Below are 19,306 nucleotides of genomic sequence, written 5' to 3'. Positions count from 1 at the left end.
TGGCCCCAGCAGACATTCCTGTGAGGAAGTTGTTTAACTTCTCCCTATTTTACTGAGCAGCAGGTAGATAGTGCCCAGGAGAAGTCCCCACAGAGACTGTGAGGTTTTCGTGGATGCTAAAAGAGGTCCTTGTGATAGGCAAATCCCGTCACATACTTCCTTTTAATATTTTGAGATTTGGGGCTCTTGTGCCTAACCAACAAGTGTGGAGACCAAAGCACATGTGCTCCTCACTAGTGCACAGTGTTGCTGTCTCTTCCCAGATGTTTTTGGAGATGTGTGGCTAGAAGGAGCTATTGGAAGATTTGGGTTCTCCGGCGGGCAGTGTGTGTGGCTGGGCTGGTGGGGTGGCCTGGGCAAGCCCGAGGTCACTGCTGCACTTTACCTGACGTTGGTAATGAGGTGTGGTCCACTTGGAACCGCAGATACTTCTCCAGGCTCCTGTTCCACCACCCTTGCTCGGCAAAAGGGAAAGGAGAACCGGATGTTTGTCCTACAGAGGAGAGAGTTCACTCCTGTGCAGTTTCTCTTCCTTTTTCATGTAGACTTAAAGAAAAAAAAAGGGGGGTTCCTGAACTTGGTTGGCTTCCAGCTATATCACGGCCCCTTACTTTGCTCCGTGGGTGTTGGTGATCCTCTGGTACAGAGACTGGTGGTACTCATGTTCCTCTGCCAGCTCCCCCTGGCCGGCAGCTTCGTTTTCTAGTGTTCTTTCCCCCTGTTTGCCAGCCATCTCTGAGGAGATGCAGACATTTTCTTCTTCATTCAGTTCTCCTAGAAACAACAAAAGCATACCTATTAAAAAAAAAATTTTTCTTTTTTTCTGGGGCACCTGGGTGGCTCAGTCGGTTAGGTGTCCGACTTCAGCTCAGGTCATGATCTCACAGCTGGTGGGTTCGAGCCCCGCATCGGCTCTGTGCTGACAGCTCTGAGCCTGGAGCCTGCCGGATTCTGTGTCTCCCTCTCTCTCTGCCCCTAAACCACTCGCATTCTGTCTCTGTCTCTCTCAAAAATAAATAAACATTTGAAAAAAATTAAAAAAAATTTTTTTTCTATTGTTGACTTGGGAAATATCCCCTGTTGCTTTTGCCAGGGGATAGGGCAGCCTTTGTTCTATCCAGTGAAATATTTGGGGGCCTTATTTCAGAGTCTAAGTCCCTGGGATAACAAGTGGTGGTGACAGTGAGCCCTGTTTATGTTTGGGCATTGGGAGTCTGAATTAAATTGAGTAGAGCAGTAATGAAGCACTAAATGTACACAGAAAACGTACGTGTCAGTCACATTTTCAGGCTTCCTGTGGGAACTGGGGTTATAACAACAGTAATGATGCCATGTTGTTGATAAAACAGTAACATTGGCATTTGTTGAGTACTCACCACGTGCTAGATAGCCTGCTCATTTAGACATCTCTGAGGTGTGTGTGTGAATTGTGTTTTGCAGGAACGAGAAACTGAGGCTCAGATTAAGTCACTTGCTCCAGGTCACCTAGAAGCAGGAGAACTGGGCTTTAGACTCAGGTGAGCCCACAGTCCCCACCTTCAACCTGGCACATTATAAGAGAATCTGGGCATTTATAGCTTCACATTTTGAGATACCTGAAGAAATTGTATTGGTGAATAGAAGAAAAAATTTGTTTTCGTCTCCATCATGTTTCTTTGAACTGAATAGGACTTATGTAATGAATATGATTAAAGGGGCATGGGATTTAAGCAGGCATTTCTCCAAAGAAGATAAGTAAATGGTCAGTAAACACAAGAAGTGATGTTCAGCATCACTGGTTGTTAGGAAAATGCGTATGAAACCATACTGAGATATTATTTCCTACCATCAGGAATGGCTAAGATGAAAAAGACAGGCAACTGCAAGTGTTGGTGAGGTTGCACGGAAGTTTGAGCCCTCATACCTTGGCTGTTGTGGTTGTTGAATGGTGCAGTCACTTTGCTAACAGTTTGGTACTTCCTCAAAATACCAAACATAGAGTTACTGTGTGATCTGGTATTCCACTCCTAGACCAAAAAGAGCTGGACACCCAAACATGTGTGCAGGTTATTTGTCTTTTTATTATTATGTTGTAAGAGTTTTTTAAAAAACACAGTGTGGACACGAGTCCCTTGTCAGATACGTGATTGGCCGGTATTTCCTCCCATTCTCTGGATTATCTTTTCATTTCGTTGCTGGTGTCCTTTGGTGCCCCAAAGTTTTTAATTCTGATGAAGTCTATTTTATCTGTTTTTTTCTCTCGTCACGTGTGCTTTTAGTTCTGCGTGTTTTTGAAGTGCTAAAAATATTAGCTTATTTTTTATTCCAGGCCAGTTGATTGCTGTAGTATACAAGAGGAGCTAGCTGTGAGTAATTGAATAATTCATGTCCCTTGTTAGAGAAGAATAGCAAGCCCACACAACTATGAGGTTCAGTGATATCAATGGTTTTCTTTCCTCATCTTTGTATTCCCCCCCTCCCAAGCACTTAGCATGCTGTTGTGCATATAACAGAGGCTCAAAAAATACTTGTTGACTAAATCTGGAAGGGAGAATTGATTTTTGCTGTATTTTGTTTGGGCTTTAAAAATAGTTCTGAGTTCAAATCTCAGCTTCACTTGCTGTGTGGCTTTTCCTAAGCATTTAACCTTAGTGAACTTCAGTTACCACACCAGGAGAAGAGAGGCAGTAATGTTTGCCTTGGAAGATGGTTGTAAACGATTGCATGTAAAAACCTGCATACATGTAGAGATTCCACAAATAGCAGTTGCTGTTTATATCAATTAGTTGAATCTCTATCTCAGTTTCCCCATTTAGTAAGATGGGAGTGATGCTTGTCTTAAATCTAGTATACTTAGAGATTCATGAGATGAGAGACTTGATTCTTCCCTACTGCTTTGGTAAGGCAAATAGTCCGTTTCCCAGGGCTTCTGGAGAACCTTTCTTGGTCCCCATCCGTCTCCATTTTTGTGGAATTCATGTTGATGGAATATTAAATGTATGAGCTAGTTGCACTACCAAATACAGAAGCCACAGGCTACATGTGATTATTTAAGCTAAAATGAATTAAAATAAAAAAATTTAGTTCCTCAGTTGAACTAGTTACATTTCAAGTGCTGGATAGCCACACGTGGCTGGTGGCTACCATGTTAAACGCTGTTTGTACAGAACATTTTCATTGTCACTGAAGGTTCAGTTGGACAGTGCTGGAACAAAATGGGCACTTTTATGTGACTTTCTGTTCAACTGCAGAGCCTGTGGAATAAAGCTTTTCTATAACCTCAGCTAAGCAGCCCCTTCCCAGCTCCTCTCCTGCCCCACTTAGGGGACCCAGGCTTAAGATTCTGAGTGGTTTTGAATCTTGGGAAACAACTACATAACCCAAGATGGCTTTATTCTGTGTTCTTATTATTTCAGGAATTTCAGCTTCCCCTCTGCTGATGCTGTGCCTTCGTACATTTGGTCATTAGGAAGGGTAGAAGTGGAGCCATTTTGGGCAGTTATGGTTGGGTGAATACCACTGTGGCCTGAGGGGTGGCAAGATGTTTCCCCAAATCCCTAATTTTCTATGATTCTATCAGGTGCTAGAAAAAAAAAGGGAAACGTATAATATAAACAGATATTTCGGATTCTGGAATTTATTTCCAGACAAAGTTTGACAAAGAATCCTGAATGTTCCTCTCCGTTTGTCACCCCACTAAACTAACATCAGTAGATTTCTTCCTGATGACTTTGGACATATTCTGATCAGGTGGCCATGCACCTGCAGTCTTCTCTTTGACTTAAAAATTAACAGTAGGAGAGGGGCACCTGGGTGGCTCAGTCAGTTAAGTGTTTGACTCTTGGGTTCGGCTTAGGTTATGATCTCACAGTTCATGAAATCAAGCCCCCTGGTGAGCTCTGTGCTAACTGTGTGGAGCCTGCTTGGGATTCTCTTTCTCCCTCTCTCTCCCTCCCTCCCTCTCTGCCCCTTCCCTGCTCTGTTGAAATAAATAAACAAACAAAAAAAAAACCCACAAAAAACAGGAGAATTAAATTCATTTTGTTGACAGGTTTGCTCTTACATCTTCTTCCTTTCTCTTAATCTACAAATCTTTTTAAAAAAATAATTTTTAATGTTTATTTATTTTTGAGAGAGAGTGGCAGAGCGTGAGTGGGAGAGGGGCAGAGAGAGGAGACACAGAATCCAAAGCAGGCTCCAGTCTCTGAGCTGTCAGCACAGAGCCTGATGTGGGGCTTGAACCCATGAACCGTGAGATGATGACCTGAGCCGAAGACGGATGCTTAACCGACTGAGCCCCATTATTCTACACATCTTCTAAAATCACTTCTTTTATGAGAATGGCTTCTCATAAACCATTCCTATAATTTATACCTTCCCAGATCAATCCTGAGGATAGTTTCTTTTTGACGTGATCCAAAATGTGAAATCATGCAACGAATGAGGGGCCATGTGTATGGATAGGGTTAACATTCTTCTCCATCTGCTTTTAAGTGACTGTTGGCTTTGCCGGGCCAGGTGAATGAGCCCACAGTCATTCCTCAGTGGAATGAAGTGATTAATTTTAGGCTGTTTCAGCATTTCCAAAACCTGGATTCTAGTAATGTTCCTTGGAAAAGGGGGTCTGTGGTTTCCGTAGGCACTGTAGCTTTCCAGGAGGAGAAGCTCACCAGACCCTAAAACCCTTATGTGGCCCGGCATCCTGTGGTTTTGTGGCCTGTAGGACACCCATTAGGGAACTGCTGGGCTGGAGGACGGTATCTGATAGACAGGAAAACACCCACTGTGGGAGAGTGCAAATGGAGCAGTCTTGAGCATACTTCTGCTTTTCGTTTCTCACTTGTTTCTCAGTTTTTGTTTCTCACTGATTATTTTTAACCCAGAGCGTGGTCGTTTGAAGCTCTCATAAACTCATGGGCCCTTATCAGATAAAGGTGCCCCAAATCTTATGGAATCAGGAACATCATCTGGCATGAAGAGAAGGTAAAAATTGCTGTCTTTTTTTTTTTTCTTCCTTTTTTAAAGGAGCCTTTTAGTGAAGTTGCTAATTCATTTCTCTCTGGCGTACATTTCGGGTCTACTGAATCTATGTTTCTGCTTCAAGGTACAATCACATTCTAAGAAATAAGCAATTTATAGGCAATTCTGTGATGAGTATCTGGTCATGGCTTTTAGAAGACATCTGAAGCTCTGAGGACAAATTTTATTGCCAGGACCATGGATTATATGTGTGTCTTGCTTCTATTAATACTTTTTTGAGCAGATTAAGTAAATGAACTTCTATTTAACTTGGTCTAATAGTGTTAGCCAGGCTAGTGCCTGATAACAACAGCAACAATAATAGCTAACGTTTTATAAGTAGTCACCATCTGACAGGCCCTGTTCTGAGTATATAAATATGGTAACTCATTTAATCTTCACAAAAATGCAGTGAGGTAGCTGTTATTTTCCTCACTTTAAAATGGGAAAATACTGTAGGCACTTTATAATAGTGAAGGTGAGAATTAAGTATTGGGTCTGTATTCATACCAATGAAAATAACAAAGCATACTTTATGGTACATTTTCTTCAATTTTGAGATGGTGCTAATTTTCATAAAATCCCAAGTGGTGTGTGGCACATAATTGATTTTGCAATGAATACATTCTTTTTTTTTAAGTTTATTTATTTATTTTGGGAGAAGGAGAGTAGTCACATGTGCACGTGAAGGGGGGAAGGGTAGAGAGAGAGGGAGGGAGGGAGAGAAGCCCAAGCAAGCTCTGCGCGGTCTGTGGAGCCTGATGCGGGGCTTGAATTATGAACCGTACAATCATGACCTGAGCCGAAATCAAGAGTCCTATGCTTAGCTGACTGAACCACCCAGGCACCCCACAGTTAATTTGTTCTGCAGATACCTGTCATACATTTTATAGCTTCTAATTTGGAATTTTTAGATGTCAGCCGATGCTATAAAAATGAAATTTACTTAACGTGTTTTTTTAAACAGCCTGTGTGTTTAATGACTGAGCCCCCGACCCTGTTCTCATAGAGATGTTATCACTTGGGGAGGAGGTGTAATCCTCCCAACAGTTGTCATTTCTTAGGCCATGACAGGGAAGGTGGTTTCTTGCGTTTTATTTCATTTTATTTTATTTTATTTTATTTTATTTTATTTTATTTTATTTTATTTTATTTTATTTTATTTATTAACGTTTATTTATTTTTGAGACAGAGAGAGACAGAGCATGAACGGGGGAGGGTCAGAGAGAGGGAGACACAGAATCTGAAGCAGGCTCCAGGCTCTGAGCTGTCAGCACAGGGCCCGACACGGGGCTCGAACTCATGGACCGCGAGATCATGACCTGAGCCGAAGTTGGCCGCCCAACCGACTGAGCCACCCAGGCTCCCCTTACATTTTATTTAAAAAAAAAAAAAAAAGTCTAACCGAAAAGGTCTGTAGGCTGCGGTGGGACAAGAAGCTGGGGAGATGCCACATGTCTTGGATGATTTTTTTCTCCCCAGCTTTATTGAGATATTGATATACATGTAAATTTAAGGTACACAGTGTGATGATTTGATAAGTGTATGTATTGTAAAATAACTACCAAAATAAGGTTAGTTAGCACCTTGATCCCCTTACACAGTTACTTTTTTGCGTGTGTGGTGATAACATTTAAGATCTACTCTTGGGGCACCTGGGTGGCTCAGTTGGCTAAACATCTGACTTCGGCTCAGGTCTTGATCTCCTAGTTTGTGAGTTTGAACCCCACATCTGGCTCTGTTGCTGACATCTCAGAGCCGGGAGCCTGCTTCAGATTCTCTCTCTCTCTCTCTCTCTCTCTCTCTGCCACTCCCCCTCTCGTGCTCTCTCTCAAAAATAAATAAACACTAAAAAAATCTATTTGGGGCCCCTGGGTGGCTCAGTCAGTTAAGTGTCCCACTTCAGCTCAGGTCATGATCTTGCAGCCTGTGAGTTCGATCCCGGTGTCAGGCTCTGTGCTGACAGCTCGGAGTCCGGAGCCTGCTTCGGATTCTATGTCTCCCTCTCTCTCTGCCCCTCCCCCACTCACACTTTTTCTGTCTCAGAAAAATGAATAAACCTTAAAAAAAAAAATCTACTCTCAGCAACTTTCAAGCATATAATCCATTAGTGTTAGACACAGTCACTGTGCTGTACCTTAGATCCCCAGAACTTACACATCTTACAGCTAGAAGTGTGTGCCCTTTGATCAACCTCTCCCCAATTCCCCACTCTCTGGCAGTCACCGTTCTACTCTCTTTTCCTATGACTTTGGCTTTTTTTAGATTCTACGTGTAAGTGAGAACACACTGGGTCTTTTTCTGACTTCTTTCTCCTAGCATAATGGGTCCATCAGATGACTTTTGAGTTGCTCTGCAGCCCTTGCTTGATTCCTCCCAAAGCAGCCAGCCTCAGGTCATAGCTTCATGCTACTCTTGAACTCAGGCTTCTAGCTGCTGGGGAGAGGGACTATCAGGGAGAGAGAATCACATGCTGCGAAAGGAGCCACCAGCATCGCCTTAATAAAGGGTCAGATGTACTGTTCCTAATGCAAATGAAGAGAAGAAAGTCAAGGTGTGGGGAGAATGCCCTTATGAAAAATGAGGCCTTGCTTCCCTTGGTTGAATCAGCTTTAAAGGAAAACAGGAGGAGAGAAGGGGAGGAGGCAAGAGTCTCCCTGGGAGATTCTGCACAAAGGTACATTTCAAGTTGGTAAGCAGGGCCCTGGGCTGTTGGAGAAGCCAAATCTAGCAGCCACCCCAGACCCTCACTATCACCTGGAACCTGCTTCCCCTGACCCCCACTCCCCAAATCTGCCTTGCTGCTTAGTGTGCTGTGATAATGAAATATTCGTCTGTTGGGTTGTGTGAGTTGACAGATAGTGATGCTCTCTCAGTAAAATGATGGGCTGAAAGGATGTTGGGAAGCTTTTCCTTTTTCTTTCTTTTTTTTTTTTTTTTTCCAGTAACGTATATTGAGTTCTTCGTATGTGCCAGGTGTTGCTCTAAGCATTTTCACATCCTTGCCTTATCGAAGCATCTACACAGCCCTATGAGGTGACGCTTTACTGTCCCACTTAACAGACTAGGAAACCGACCCTCAGAGAGCTTGAATGACTTGTCTGAACCAAGGCTCACATCAGGAAGTCGGCTTTTGGAGGACAGTGGTTTTAGCTTCTGCCTCAGGCAGGAATCCAGTTAAATCATCCTGGGAAGATGGAGATCTTTTTTTTTTTTTTTTTTTTTTAAGAAAAAAAATATATAGGTACACAGCTCTAATTAAACAAAGAAACAAAATATCATCTTTATTGTTGGAGAAATTATGTGATTGTTTCCGGACCTGACCAAGAGACTGTGAGTCACGTTTGGTTTCTGGGTCTCTGGCCTGGGTGTCGGGGTGAGAAGCAACTAGAGACCTAAGGAATTAACTTGCATGGTCTTTACGTTTAGGCCAGGAGACCTGGCATGAGTAAAATGTGATACGATAATATGGTCCCAAATCAGAGGGGCCTGGAGTGACTCAAGATAAGAACGATACACCCCTTCCTGCCTCCACCCTCCCTCACGCTTCAGCGAACCATCACTTTCCCTATTAGAATGTAAATTCGGATTTTTGTCTGTTTTGTTTATTCCTGTATTCCCAGTGCTTGGCACATTAAAGCTACTCAGTATTTGTTGGGAAAAAATGAGTTAATAATGTATAAATCCCATGGCTAAACATTTTGGCTCTCTGGGTAGCAACATGACAGTTTATCTCCTGTCACATATCCTGTGGTAGCAGCAGTGATGACACAGGCTTTCCAACCAAAATGTACAACCCCAGATTGTTAGGAGGCGAGGTCCTCACTGTCCACCCCGCACCAGCCAGCCGTTCTGGCACCGTGGGCCCTTCCCTCCCCACAGCTGCGCAGGGCTGAGGAGTGGCGGCAGTGGCTGGTTCACCCACCCTGCTCGCCTAGAAAAGGTCAGCAGCCTGTGCCCCACTTGTCGTACGCGTCCGTCAGGCTCCAGGGTTCCCAGGTAGTTGGTTCTAGTCACCTCCTTCCGTGTTGGTGGAGAGTTGACTCCAAGAGCTTCCTGCTGTGCCATTTTGCATGAGGTCACTCCCCAAAGCCTTGTTTTTAAATGGGAAAAACTTGGTCTGTATGGCAGAAGGAGCGTCCACAGGGAGGAGGAGTGGCAGTCAAAAGTTCCCTTCCTTCCACGTCTGCTGAGTAACTTCTGGGGTCCCTGCCCTCGAGGAGCTCACTGGAGGGGGCCAAGAGGCACGTAAGATAGAAAACTTAACAATTGCGCAAAAGTGCTGGAAATGCTGTAGCAGAAGCGAAAACAAAATGCCAGGGGACAGAGAGGGAGGGGTTCAGGACTCTTGTGACAACTTCACGAATAAGGGAGCACTTTATGTGGCCAGGAATATCAAAGTGCTTTGTAAGCTGAAGGTCCAGACAGGGTAGTAAATGCAGGCACCTTGACTTGCGGCTTCCTTTATGGCACGCCTCCTCTCCTCGCTGTCCCCACTCTTCCTCATATCTTCGTCATGCCTGGAGCTCACTCCAGTCACGCTGTCAACCCACAGTCATCCTCACTGTCTTTGAAACCATCTCTGGTTTGCTTCATTGTTGTGTCTCTGAAGCCTTCCCTGCCACCCCATTCAAAGTGGCATGTCTTTGTCCTCTTACCTTGCTTTATTTTCATTCGTAGTCGTGCACACTCTGGCATTATGTTTATGAATGGACAAGTGATATTTATTGGTACATGTATTCATTTATTCAACGGGTATTGATTGAACCACCCCCATGTGTTAGGCACTGCTCTAGGCGCTGGATAAATGGACAAGACAAAGTCCTTGATTTCATAGGGTTTACATTCTAGTGTGGAGAGACAAACCAAAACCAAATGAACAAGTGATTTCTGGTAGTGCTAAGTATATGAAGAAAATCAAATAGGGCAGTTAGGTAGAGTGACTGGTTCCTGGGGGAGAGCCACTTTCAATTTGGAGATCAGGAACAGCCTGTCTGTGGAGATAATACTTGGATTGAGACTTGAATGGTAAGAAGAGGCCAGATGTTATGGTTTGAATTATGTCCCGTAAGAAAATCATGTTGAAGTTCTAACCCCCAGTACCTGAGGATGTGACTTTATTTGGGAATAGGGTAGTGGCAGATGAAACTAGTCAAGATGAGGTCATACTGGAGTAGGATAGGCCTCTAATCTAATGTGAGTGGTACCCTTATTAAAAAGGAGATATTGGGGCGCCTGAGTGGCACAGTTGGTTAGGTGTCCGACTCTTGATTTTGGCTCAGGTGATGATCTCACAGTTGGTGAGTTTGAGCCCTGTGTTGGGCTCTATGTTGACAGAGTGAGGCCTGCTTCTGATTCTCTCTCTCTGCCCCTCCCCCACTCATGTTTGCTGTCTCTCAAATAAACTTTAAAAAAATTTAAAAAAGAAATCTAGAGGGGCGCCTGGGTGGCGCAGTCGGTTAAGCGTCCGACTTCAGCCAGGTCACGATCTCAAGGTCCGTGAGTTCGAGCCCCGCGTCGGGCTCTGGGCTGATGGCTCAGAGCCTGGAGCCTGTTTCCGATTCTGTGTCTCCCTCTCTCTCTGCCCCTCCCCCATTCATGCTCTGTCTCTCTCTGTCCCAAAAATAAATAAACGTTGAAAAAAAAATTAAAAAAAAAAAAAAAAAAGAAATCTAGAGACAGACAGTAGACAGGGATGATGCCACGTGATGATGATGGCAGAGATCTATAAGCCAATGGATTCCAAAGATTGCCAGCAAACAACTGGAAGGTAGGAGGGCAGGATGGAACAGATTCTCTCTCATAGCCCTCAAAGAGACACTGTGACGTTGGACTTTGAGCCTTCAGAAATTTGAGACAATAAATTTCTGTTGTTGAAGCCACCCAGTTTGTGATATTTTTTGACAACAGCCTTAGGAACTTCATATACCAGTTTATGGATCTTGGAGTATACTGTTTCCAGGAGAGGAAATAGCAAGTGCAAAAGCCCCATGGCAGGAATTATATTAACCAGCTAGCTCGCTGTAGTATTTGTTTTCATATGTGCTCTCCTACCTTAGACTGTGAGCTCCTCAAGAATAAAGATGGTGTCTTATTGGTTATTATTCCCCTGTGCCTACCAGAACTTAGAAAAGCAGGAAGTAGTGTGCCTCAGATACAGCCAGATCCAGGGACTCACATAGCCTACCCCACCCCTCTTTCTATCTATCCATCTCCCATTTTGGCCCCTGTCTATGGCTGGTCCCATGCTCTAAGCATTTCCTTGTGCCTCCATGTAGTGGGGTACAAGGGACCTCACCGCATTGGGGTCATAACCTTGCAGCTCTCAGTCCAAGAGAGGAGAAGGATAGTTTTTTTCCCCTAGCTTCAGCGGAATAAATCTCAGAGGTAGACTCTGCCTGGTTACTTTGAGTCACAATATATGACTACACTTGTGGCTGAGAGTAGGGTAGGGGGCAAATTTACCTCTTTCAGAATCACATAGGGTTAGGAGCAAAAGACCCGTCCCTCTCTGAAATCAGGGAACATGAATCAGGGATAGTGTACCATAGTGGCTCTGAGCTCAGACCCTAGAACTGCACTGCCTGGGTTGGAGTCCTGACTCTGCCACTTGCCAGCTGTTGGACATTTGTGCATGTTGCTCTCTGTGCCCTAGTTTCCTACCCACTCAGAGGATGTTGTGAGGATGTGAAATGGGACAGGACACATGACGCACTTGGAACAGTGCATGGCACATGGTAGATGCAAGCTATGTGGGTGCTCTTTATTGTAGTTTGTAGGTTTTTTTGTTTTGTTTTGAGTGTAGTTGACACACAATGTTATGTTAGTTTCAGGTGTACAAATTAGTAAATTGGTATTGTGGAATATATAGCTTCCTCCTGATTTATCTCTACGGGTATTGATTAAAAAGGGAATAAGGTTGACACTGGCCTGAATGCTGAAGTAATCCTTTCAAATTCACACTTTTTCTACATAGTGTCTTTTCTTTTTCTTCTCTTCCTCCTCTTCCTTCTTCATCTTCTTCTTTTTTAATTGAAGTATAATTAACACACAGTGTTGTGTTAGGTTGAGGCATACAATATAATGATTTAACAATTCCATACATTATTCAGTGCTCATCAAGATAAGTGTTTTCTTCATCCCCTTTATTTCACCCCTACCGCCACCTACCACCCCTTTGGAAACCACCAGTTCTCTGTATTTGAGTCTGTTTGTCTCTTTTTTCTTTGTTTTGTTTCTCGGATTCCACTCTAAGTGAAATCATGTGGTATTTTTCTTTCTCTGACTTATTTCACTAAGCATTATATTCTCTAGCTCCATCCATGGTGTTACAAATGGCAAGATCTCATTCTTTTTTCTGACTAAGAAATATTCCATTGCATATGTGCGCCATATCTTCTTTATCCATTCACCTGTGGATGGACATGTGGGCTGTTTCCATATCTTGGCTATTGGAAATAATGCTGCATTAAACGGAGGGGTACATGTATCTTTTTGAATTCATGTTTTCATCTTCTTTGGGTAAATACCCAGTAGTGGAATTATCGGATCGTATGGTAATTCTGTTTTTAACTTTATGAGGCACCTCCATACTGTTTTCCACCGCGCATCAATTTGTGTTCGTACCAGCAGTGCACGGAAGGCTCCTTTTTCTCCACATCCTTGTCAACCCTCGTTATTTCTTGTGTTTTTTATTTTAGCCGTTCTGACAGGTGTCAGGTAATACCTCACTGTAGTTTTGATTTGCATTTCCCTTATGATGAGTGGTGTTGAGCTTCTTTTATGTGTCTGTTGGCCATCTGTATATTTTCTCTGGAGAAATGTCTATTTGGGTCTTATGCCCACTTTTTAATTGAGTTATTTGTTTTTTGGGTGTTGAGTTGCATAAGTTCTTTCTATATTTTGGATATTAACTCCTTATTAGATACGTCATTTGCAAATACCTTCTTCTTATGATTCCTCTTTTCTTCCTGTTCTCTACTTCCTTCTGCATATGAAAACAACACACTGATCCTAATTCGGATACTTTTAAAGCATTATTTTAAAGATATTGTCATAGTTCCTCTTTGTTATTTGGGAAGAACTGGTTCATTTACCCATTGGCCAGTTCTTAACCCTCAAGAATTTTATCTTTAAGATCTGCATTCATATATCTTATTAGGGCACTTAAGGTGATTTGATTTGTTTATCTTTATTGTAAAATGGATGCATTTTCATTAGGCATAAACTGAAGAAGGGAATATTTTACTGCAATGGGTAGGACTTCAGTTTGGGGTCTACAAGGTATTTGAGAGCCAGAGTCTTCAGGTGAAGTCTGAAGATGACAAATTGTTATGTGTTGAATGCTTCCTGTTTGCCAAGCACTTGCCTGAGTGTGTGATGTGGAGCCTTTCATTCATCCTCATGGAAATCGTACTAGGGGTCTAACGCCTCCATTCCACAGGTGAGCAAGCCAAAGGTCAGAAAAGTCCAGCGTGTTGGCAGAGTTCTTCTAGATAGTAAGACCTGGTCTAGTTGTGGACCTGGGACTTAGACCCAGGCTCTTTCATGGTGTGTTTGAACTTTGACCGCTTACTTGGTGACCATCATTTGCCATTACAGAATCCTGATGTGTGAAAGACAGATTTCAAATTTGAAAAACCAAAACAAAACAAAAACGAAAGAAAAATCAGACACTATAATCTGCTACAGTTATATAGCATTATAGGCTATTGATATGTAAAGACAGTTTCAGGATTGCTGTAGGAATCCAAGTTCCCCAACTTTACTTGAAAAAATGTGTGTATGATGTCATACACATGTTAAAAGTCAATCTGTGTGTGATAACATACTGATCCTACTTTAGATACTTTTAAAACATTATTTTAAAGACACTATACTTCTTTATTATTTGGGACTGTGAAGTCTAATTGGGACACCACAGTATACACTTCTCCTTGAACCCAAAGTGGTCACTATTTTTAGAGGAGAGGAAAAGAAACTAGCGTCTGGGACAGGCTTTCATCATTTTCCTCCGTTTCTCGGTGTGTTCTCTGATGTACCCAAATGTAAGGGTGTGGGAAACTTTCCTCCTTCCCTCATAGGATCTCCAGCTGGGGCCCTGCATGTCAGACTGACAAAAGACAGATGAACAAGAGAAAAACGAATATGTTACCCTGAGCATTATGCATACATATGGGAGCCCTGCAGATGAGTAACTGAAAGAGGTACTTAGAACTTGGGGTTATGTACCATCTTACCAAAGAACAGTACATTTTTAGAGAAGCAGCTAGACAAAAGGTCTTTGAGCTTCTACTGTGGCGAGTTGTGGGAAGGCAAATCTACGGGGAAACTGATGGTAGAGAAGGGTTAGTTTTAGTAAAGTTGTTAATACAGATTCCTCTGGTGCCTTCCCTGGGCTGGTGAGGGTCTACTGCCTCTGGCGATTAACTTCCATTCCTCCTGGTAAAGAGGGGATGGGGGCACCTTGACAAATTCAGGTCCTCTTTTTAGGCAAATAGGGGGAAAGCAGAGAGTTTTTTCCTGTATCTGCTTCTTCTCAGTTGTCTTCAGCTCAAAAATAATCCTTGTTCTAAAGTAGCATATTTTGGGGTGGCATATTCTGCTACCCTTCACAAACTATGCGTGGAGATAGTAGTTTGAAGCATTTTTTTCCAGAAGGGATGCCTACTACGTTGTGCGTACTGTTCTAGGTGTTGGAGATAATCGGTGAACAAGACGGACCCTTCCCCCTTCTTGGATCTTATGTTGTAGTTAGAGAATATAGGCAGTAATGAAATACAGGAATATAGTATTTATCACATGGCAGACGTTTACGAAGGAAAAAAATAGATAAAAACAGAGGGAGACAAACCATTAGAGACTCTTAAATACAGAGAACAAACTGAGGTCGATGGGGGTGGGGAAAATGGGTGAGGGGCATTACGGAGGGCACTTGTTGGGATGAACACTGGGTGTTATATGTGAGTGATGATCACTGGATTCCACTGAAGCCAAAACTATAGTGTATGTTAACTAACTTAAGAATAAATATTAAAAAAAAAAAAAAGAACAGGCAAAAAGAGTGCCCTAAGGGCACATTGCAACTGCAATTTTTTTTAGGGTTTATTTATTATTTTTGAGAGGCAGAGACAGAGCATGAGCAGGGGAGGGGCAGAGAGAGAGGGAGACACAGAATCGGAAGCAGGCTCCAGGCTCTGAGCTGTCAGCACAGAGCCTGACACTAGGCTCGAATCCACCAACCGTGAGATCATGACCTGAGCCAAAGTCGGATGCTTAACCAACTGAGCCACCAGGTGCCCCTGGCAGGTTGCAATTTAAAATAGAAAGTCCTCGGGGCGCCTGGGTGGCTCAGTCGGTTAAGCGTCCGACTTCAGCTCAGGTCATGATCTCACGGTCCGTGAGTTCGAGCCCCGTGTCAGGCTCTGGGCTGATGGCTCAGAGCCTGGAGCCTGCTTCCCATTCTGTGTCTCCCTCTCTCTCTGCCCCTTCCCTGTTCATGCTCTGTCTCTCTCTGTCTCAAAAATAAATAAACGTTAAAAAAAATATTTTTTTAAATAGAAAGTCATCACTGAAAGGTGATATTTGAACAAATTCCTGAGAAGGCGAGGGAATGAGCCGGTGGGACTCCACGGGGCTGGGGGTAGGGGAGGGGAGTGTTCTAAGTAGCAAGTATGGTAAGAGCATAAGCTTGGCTGGCTAGAGTGGCTGGGGGTGGAGAAGAGTAACTGGAGAAGAGATCTGAGAGATAACTGGGGAGTGAGCAGGGATATGTCCAAGAAGGACTGGCAAACTATTGTAAAGACTTGGGGTTTAAGATCCCCTAGTCTGAGCTCCCAAAAGAGCGAAGTGTTCATTTCCTGCAGTGACCCTTTACTCGGGAAATGTAGGGGCTCATCTGGGGACACAGCCGGTTAGACATCCTAGCAGAGGTGCTGAGTAGGCAGCTGAATGTAAGAGCCAGGAGTTCTGGGATGGAGATAGATACATGCGAGTCATCAGCATGTGGATTACAAGAATGTTTGAGGAAAGAGGTCTGGGACTAGACCCTGGGGCCCTGCACAGGCTGGGACTGTGAGTATCGAGTAGCAGAGAAGACTTGAAGGAGCAGCCAGTGATGTAGGGGAAAATTGAGGAGAGGCTAGTTTCTTAGAAGTCGGGTGAAGAAAAGGTTTCAAAGAGTAGTGTGCTCTATCAGATGCCACTGATCAGTCAGAGGTGACCAAAAATTGACAGCTGGATTTAGCAGTGGCCACTGGAGGTCATTGTTGCAATTATATTGGAGGCTGACTGCTGATGGATGCCATCTGCCAGGGTTTTTCTCGCAAAGTTGACGTGATGTGCTCAATTGTATGCTCTGTACAGTTCAACTTTCTTCTCTACCATTGCGGCCAGATCATTTCTATATACTTGTGTTTCTACTTGATGTGCAGTTTTAGAGCTGAAGTGTATTCCAGCCCAGCTGCCTTGTCTTACAGCTGAAGAGAACAAGGCTTGGACAGGCTAAGTGGTGCAAGCAGGTCTGCTCATTGTAGAACCAGACGACCCCAGGCTTCCGAGTGCCAGGCCTGCTGTTCTGCCTGCCGTACCTGGCCTGCTGTGCTTAAGTGCCTAAGTCATAGTAATGTGGGATCGTCAAGACCAACGGTCAAAAAAGAATTCTTGAGACGTTTTACAGTGCAAAAAGGTGTTTTGATTATAGCACTGGGACAGGACCCGTGGGCAGAAAGAACTGCCTTGTGATTATGAGGAGTGACTGATTTTTCACAGGGTTTTCTGTCCTGTGGAGGTGAAGGTGATGATAGGGCTCCAGGAAACCGAGTCTATAGGTTCCTGGAGGTCTGACCATTATTGAGATTGTGTTTTTCTTGTAGATCAGTAAGACAGTTACAGACAGTTGTGGAGTTTCATGTCCTACATGACTGTGATCTTTATCAGCTGAACATTTTGTTTTTCCCCTGCCTTTGTTCTTAGTACCTGAGGAATGTTATATATATTCCACTTTAGGGGGTGGGGTGGTTTGCAGGGTTCAGCTTGCCTTTTGCTCTCTCAGTGCATAAAGAGAGCTCCTTCCTTGTCCCTCTAATTCTTACTGTTCTCTCTTTGATAGGCCTGTTGAGCTTGTTGGAACGTTATGCTCCAGAATGCCCTGGGGTTCTTCCAAACTGGGTTTGAATTCCAGTTCTTTTGCTCACTAGCTGTGTGAGTTTGGGCAGATAAGTTCATCTCAGTGTGCCTCAGTTTCTTCATCTACAAAATGGGGATAGTAGTGACACCTCATGGAGTTGTGAGAATTAAACTTTCACTTGCCTACCCAGTGCTTTGCACTGTGCCAGTACGTAATGAGTTCCATACAGGATGGTTCTTACTGGGATATCAAAACTTTAGTTTCCAGGACGTTGCTCTTATTAAAATTGTCTTTTAAAAGATTTTTCATTGATGCCATTGCCTGGGGTTTATTTACGAAACAGATTGAATAGAGTTACACCCACAAATCTGTTATGATTTTCCCTAAAGAAGTTACCAGATGTCTTTTTTTCCCCCCTAGTTGCTGTTACTGGGAGAGGAAGTCCAACAAAAAAAACAACCTAATGCACACACTCACAGCAGATACATAGTTTGCTCTACCTTTGTCATCACTGAAAAAAACAAGCACTGTCAGTTTCCATTTTCCCGGCTTGCTGTCACTGCTGCAGCAGGAGAGGCTGGTCCTGTCCGGTGTACCTTAAGAACTTCTTCAACGTTTATTTATTTTTGGGACAGAGAGAGACAGAGCATGAACGGGGGAGGGGCAGAGAGAGAGGGAGACACAGAATTGGAAACAGGCTCCAGGCTCCGAGCCATCAGCCCAGAGCCTGACGCGGGGCTCGAACTCACGGACCGCGAGATCGTGACCTGGCTGAAGTCGGACGCTTAACCGACTGCGCCACCCAGGCGCCCCAAACTTCTTAACCCGGAGTATAGTGCTGTTGATAGGCCTGCAGGGTGCATTAAGGGTTCCTCTCACCGCTCAGAACGTCTGTGTGCTTACTGTTAGGAATGGTGCAGATTTTTTCCAAAGGAATCTGTACCAACGCTTTTCAAAAGATACATGAAAAATTAATTGGTAGGGCCAATTAAGTGGTAATGCATATTTATAGATTTGCCTTCCTCAAATCAGCATCTGGTTAAAAAAACATTACTGACCAACCTGAATTGGTCAGTAAAGCATTTCTTAATTCTTTTTCTTTTGTCAGTGAACTGTTTTCCTGAGAGAGAGAGAGAGAGAGAGAGAGAGAGAGAGAGAGAGAGAGAGTGTGTGTGTGTGTGTGTGTGTGTGTGTGTGTGTGTGTGTGTAGAGTGTAGAGCAGAGCTCGAGAGAGAATAGGGCTGGGAGCATAAAGGAAAAGTGTGAGTTACAGAATATTTTTCAGATTCATTGCAATTGTATTTCTTTAAACACATACAGGGACTTGGACTCACTCCAGTGTGTTTTCACTTGCACGATTAGAGTGGGAACCTGATATAGTGAATGGAAAATGTAAATGTGTTAAATGGTAATGAATAGCATCATTTATTTACATTTGTGCACTAAATACTAAAATTCCAATTATGTGCCAGATGCTGTGCTCAGCATGAGCCAATAAATAATAACTCATGCTAGCCTCTTTTAGTAAACTTTAATATTATGAAAACAACGTGAAAATGGTAAACTCCACATTACAGTAGTACAACAAAAAAAAAATTCCTTTTTCATCTCAGACCGTTGGATGTTCTTGACTAGCCTTCCCAATCATATCACTGCATATTCACTTGCGTATGTATCTTCTTCATCATCTTTTTTTTCTTTTTTTTTTTTTAGTACAAATGGGATACTTAGAGTTCCACCTCTGGCTTTTTCTGTTCAGCAGTTTCTTATGAATATGTTACCATAGCATTCCATTATGTGAATATACCACAATTGAATTTTCTGGACTTAAAACTTATTTTGAATTGTAGACATAACTTTCTGCACTAAAGAGTTCTCTTTTAAAGAGAATTATATGGAATAACATCTATGATATTACTCTAGTGCTGGCCCATGATAGATTCACATAAGTATTAATAGAATGGATGAATTGATTGTGTTTATTCAGTTATTCATGTCATTTTTCTTTATAGATAATTTAAAATTCAGAACTATGAATGATGATGTTCCAAATTAATAGATTCTGTATTGATGAGGTTTGTGTCCTATCACCTGCATTCCCTAGCCCCTTATTTGCATGGTGATATACTCAGAAATGTCCCTGATAATAACAGCATAAATAGTTCTGTGGTCCATCAGTTC

General features: G+C 43.0%; 1 protein-coding gene across 2 annotated transcripts in view; it reads left to right on the top strand.

The window, feature by feature from the left end:
* Positions 1–1,445: 1,445 nt before the first annotated feature.
* TMCC3 (transmembrane and coiled-coil domain family 3) overlaps positions 1,446–19,306 on the top strand; it is a 256,578-nt gene continuing 238,717 nt past the window's right edge. Inside the window, exon 1 of one of the 2 annotated variants that reach the window (XM_047866025.1) lies at positions 1,446–1,517. The gene's annotated coding sequence lies outside the window, so the exon portion shown is untranslated. Of the gene's footprint in view, positions 1,518–4,873; positions 4,963–19,306 lie in introns of those variants that run through there. The other variant, XM_047866024.1, reaches the window with a different exon arrangement.

This window comes from Prionailurus viverrinus, chromosome B4 (genome assembly GCF_022837055.1).
Source record: "Prionailurus viverrinus isolate Anna chromosome B4, UM_Priviv_1.0, whole genome shotgun sequence".
NCBI lineage: Eukaryota > Metazoa > Chordata > Mammalia > Carnivora > Felidae > Prionailurus > Prionailurus viverrinus.
The sequence above is the reverse complement of the archived record's forward strand: the minus strand, read 5'-3'. Positions and strand labels throughout refer to the sequence as shown.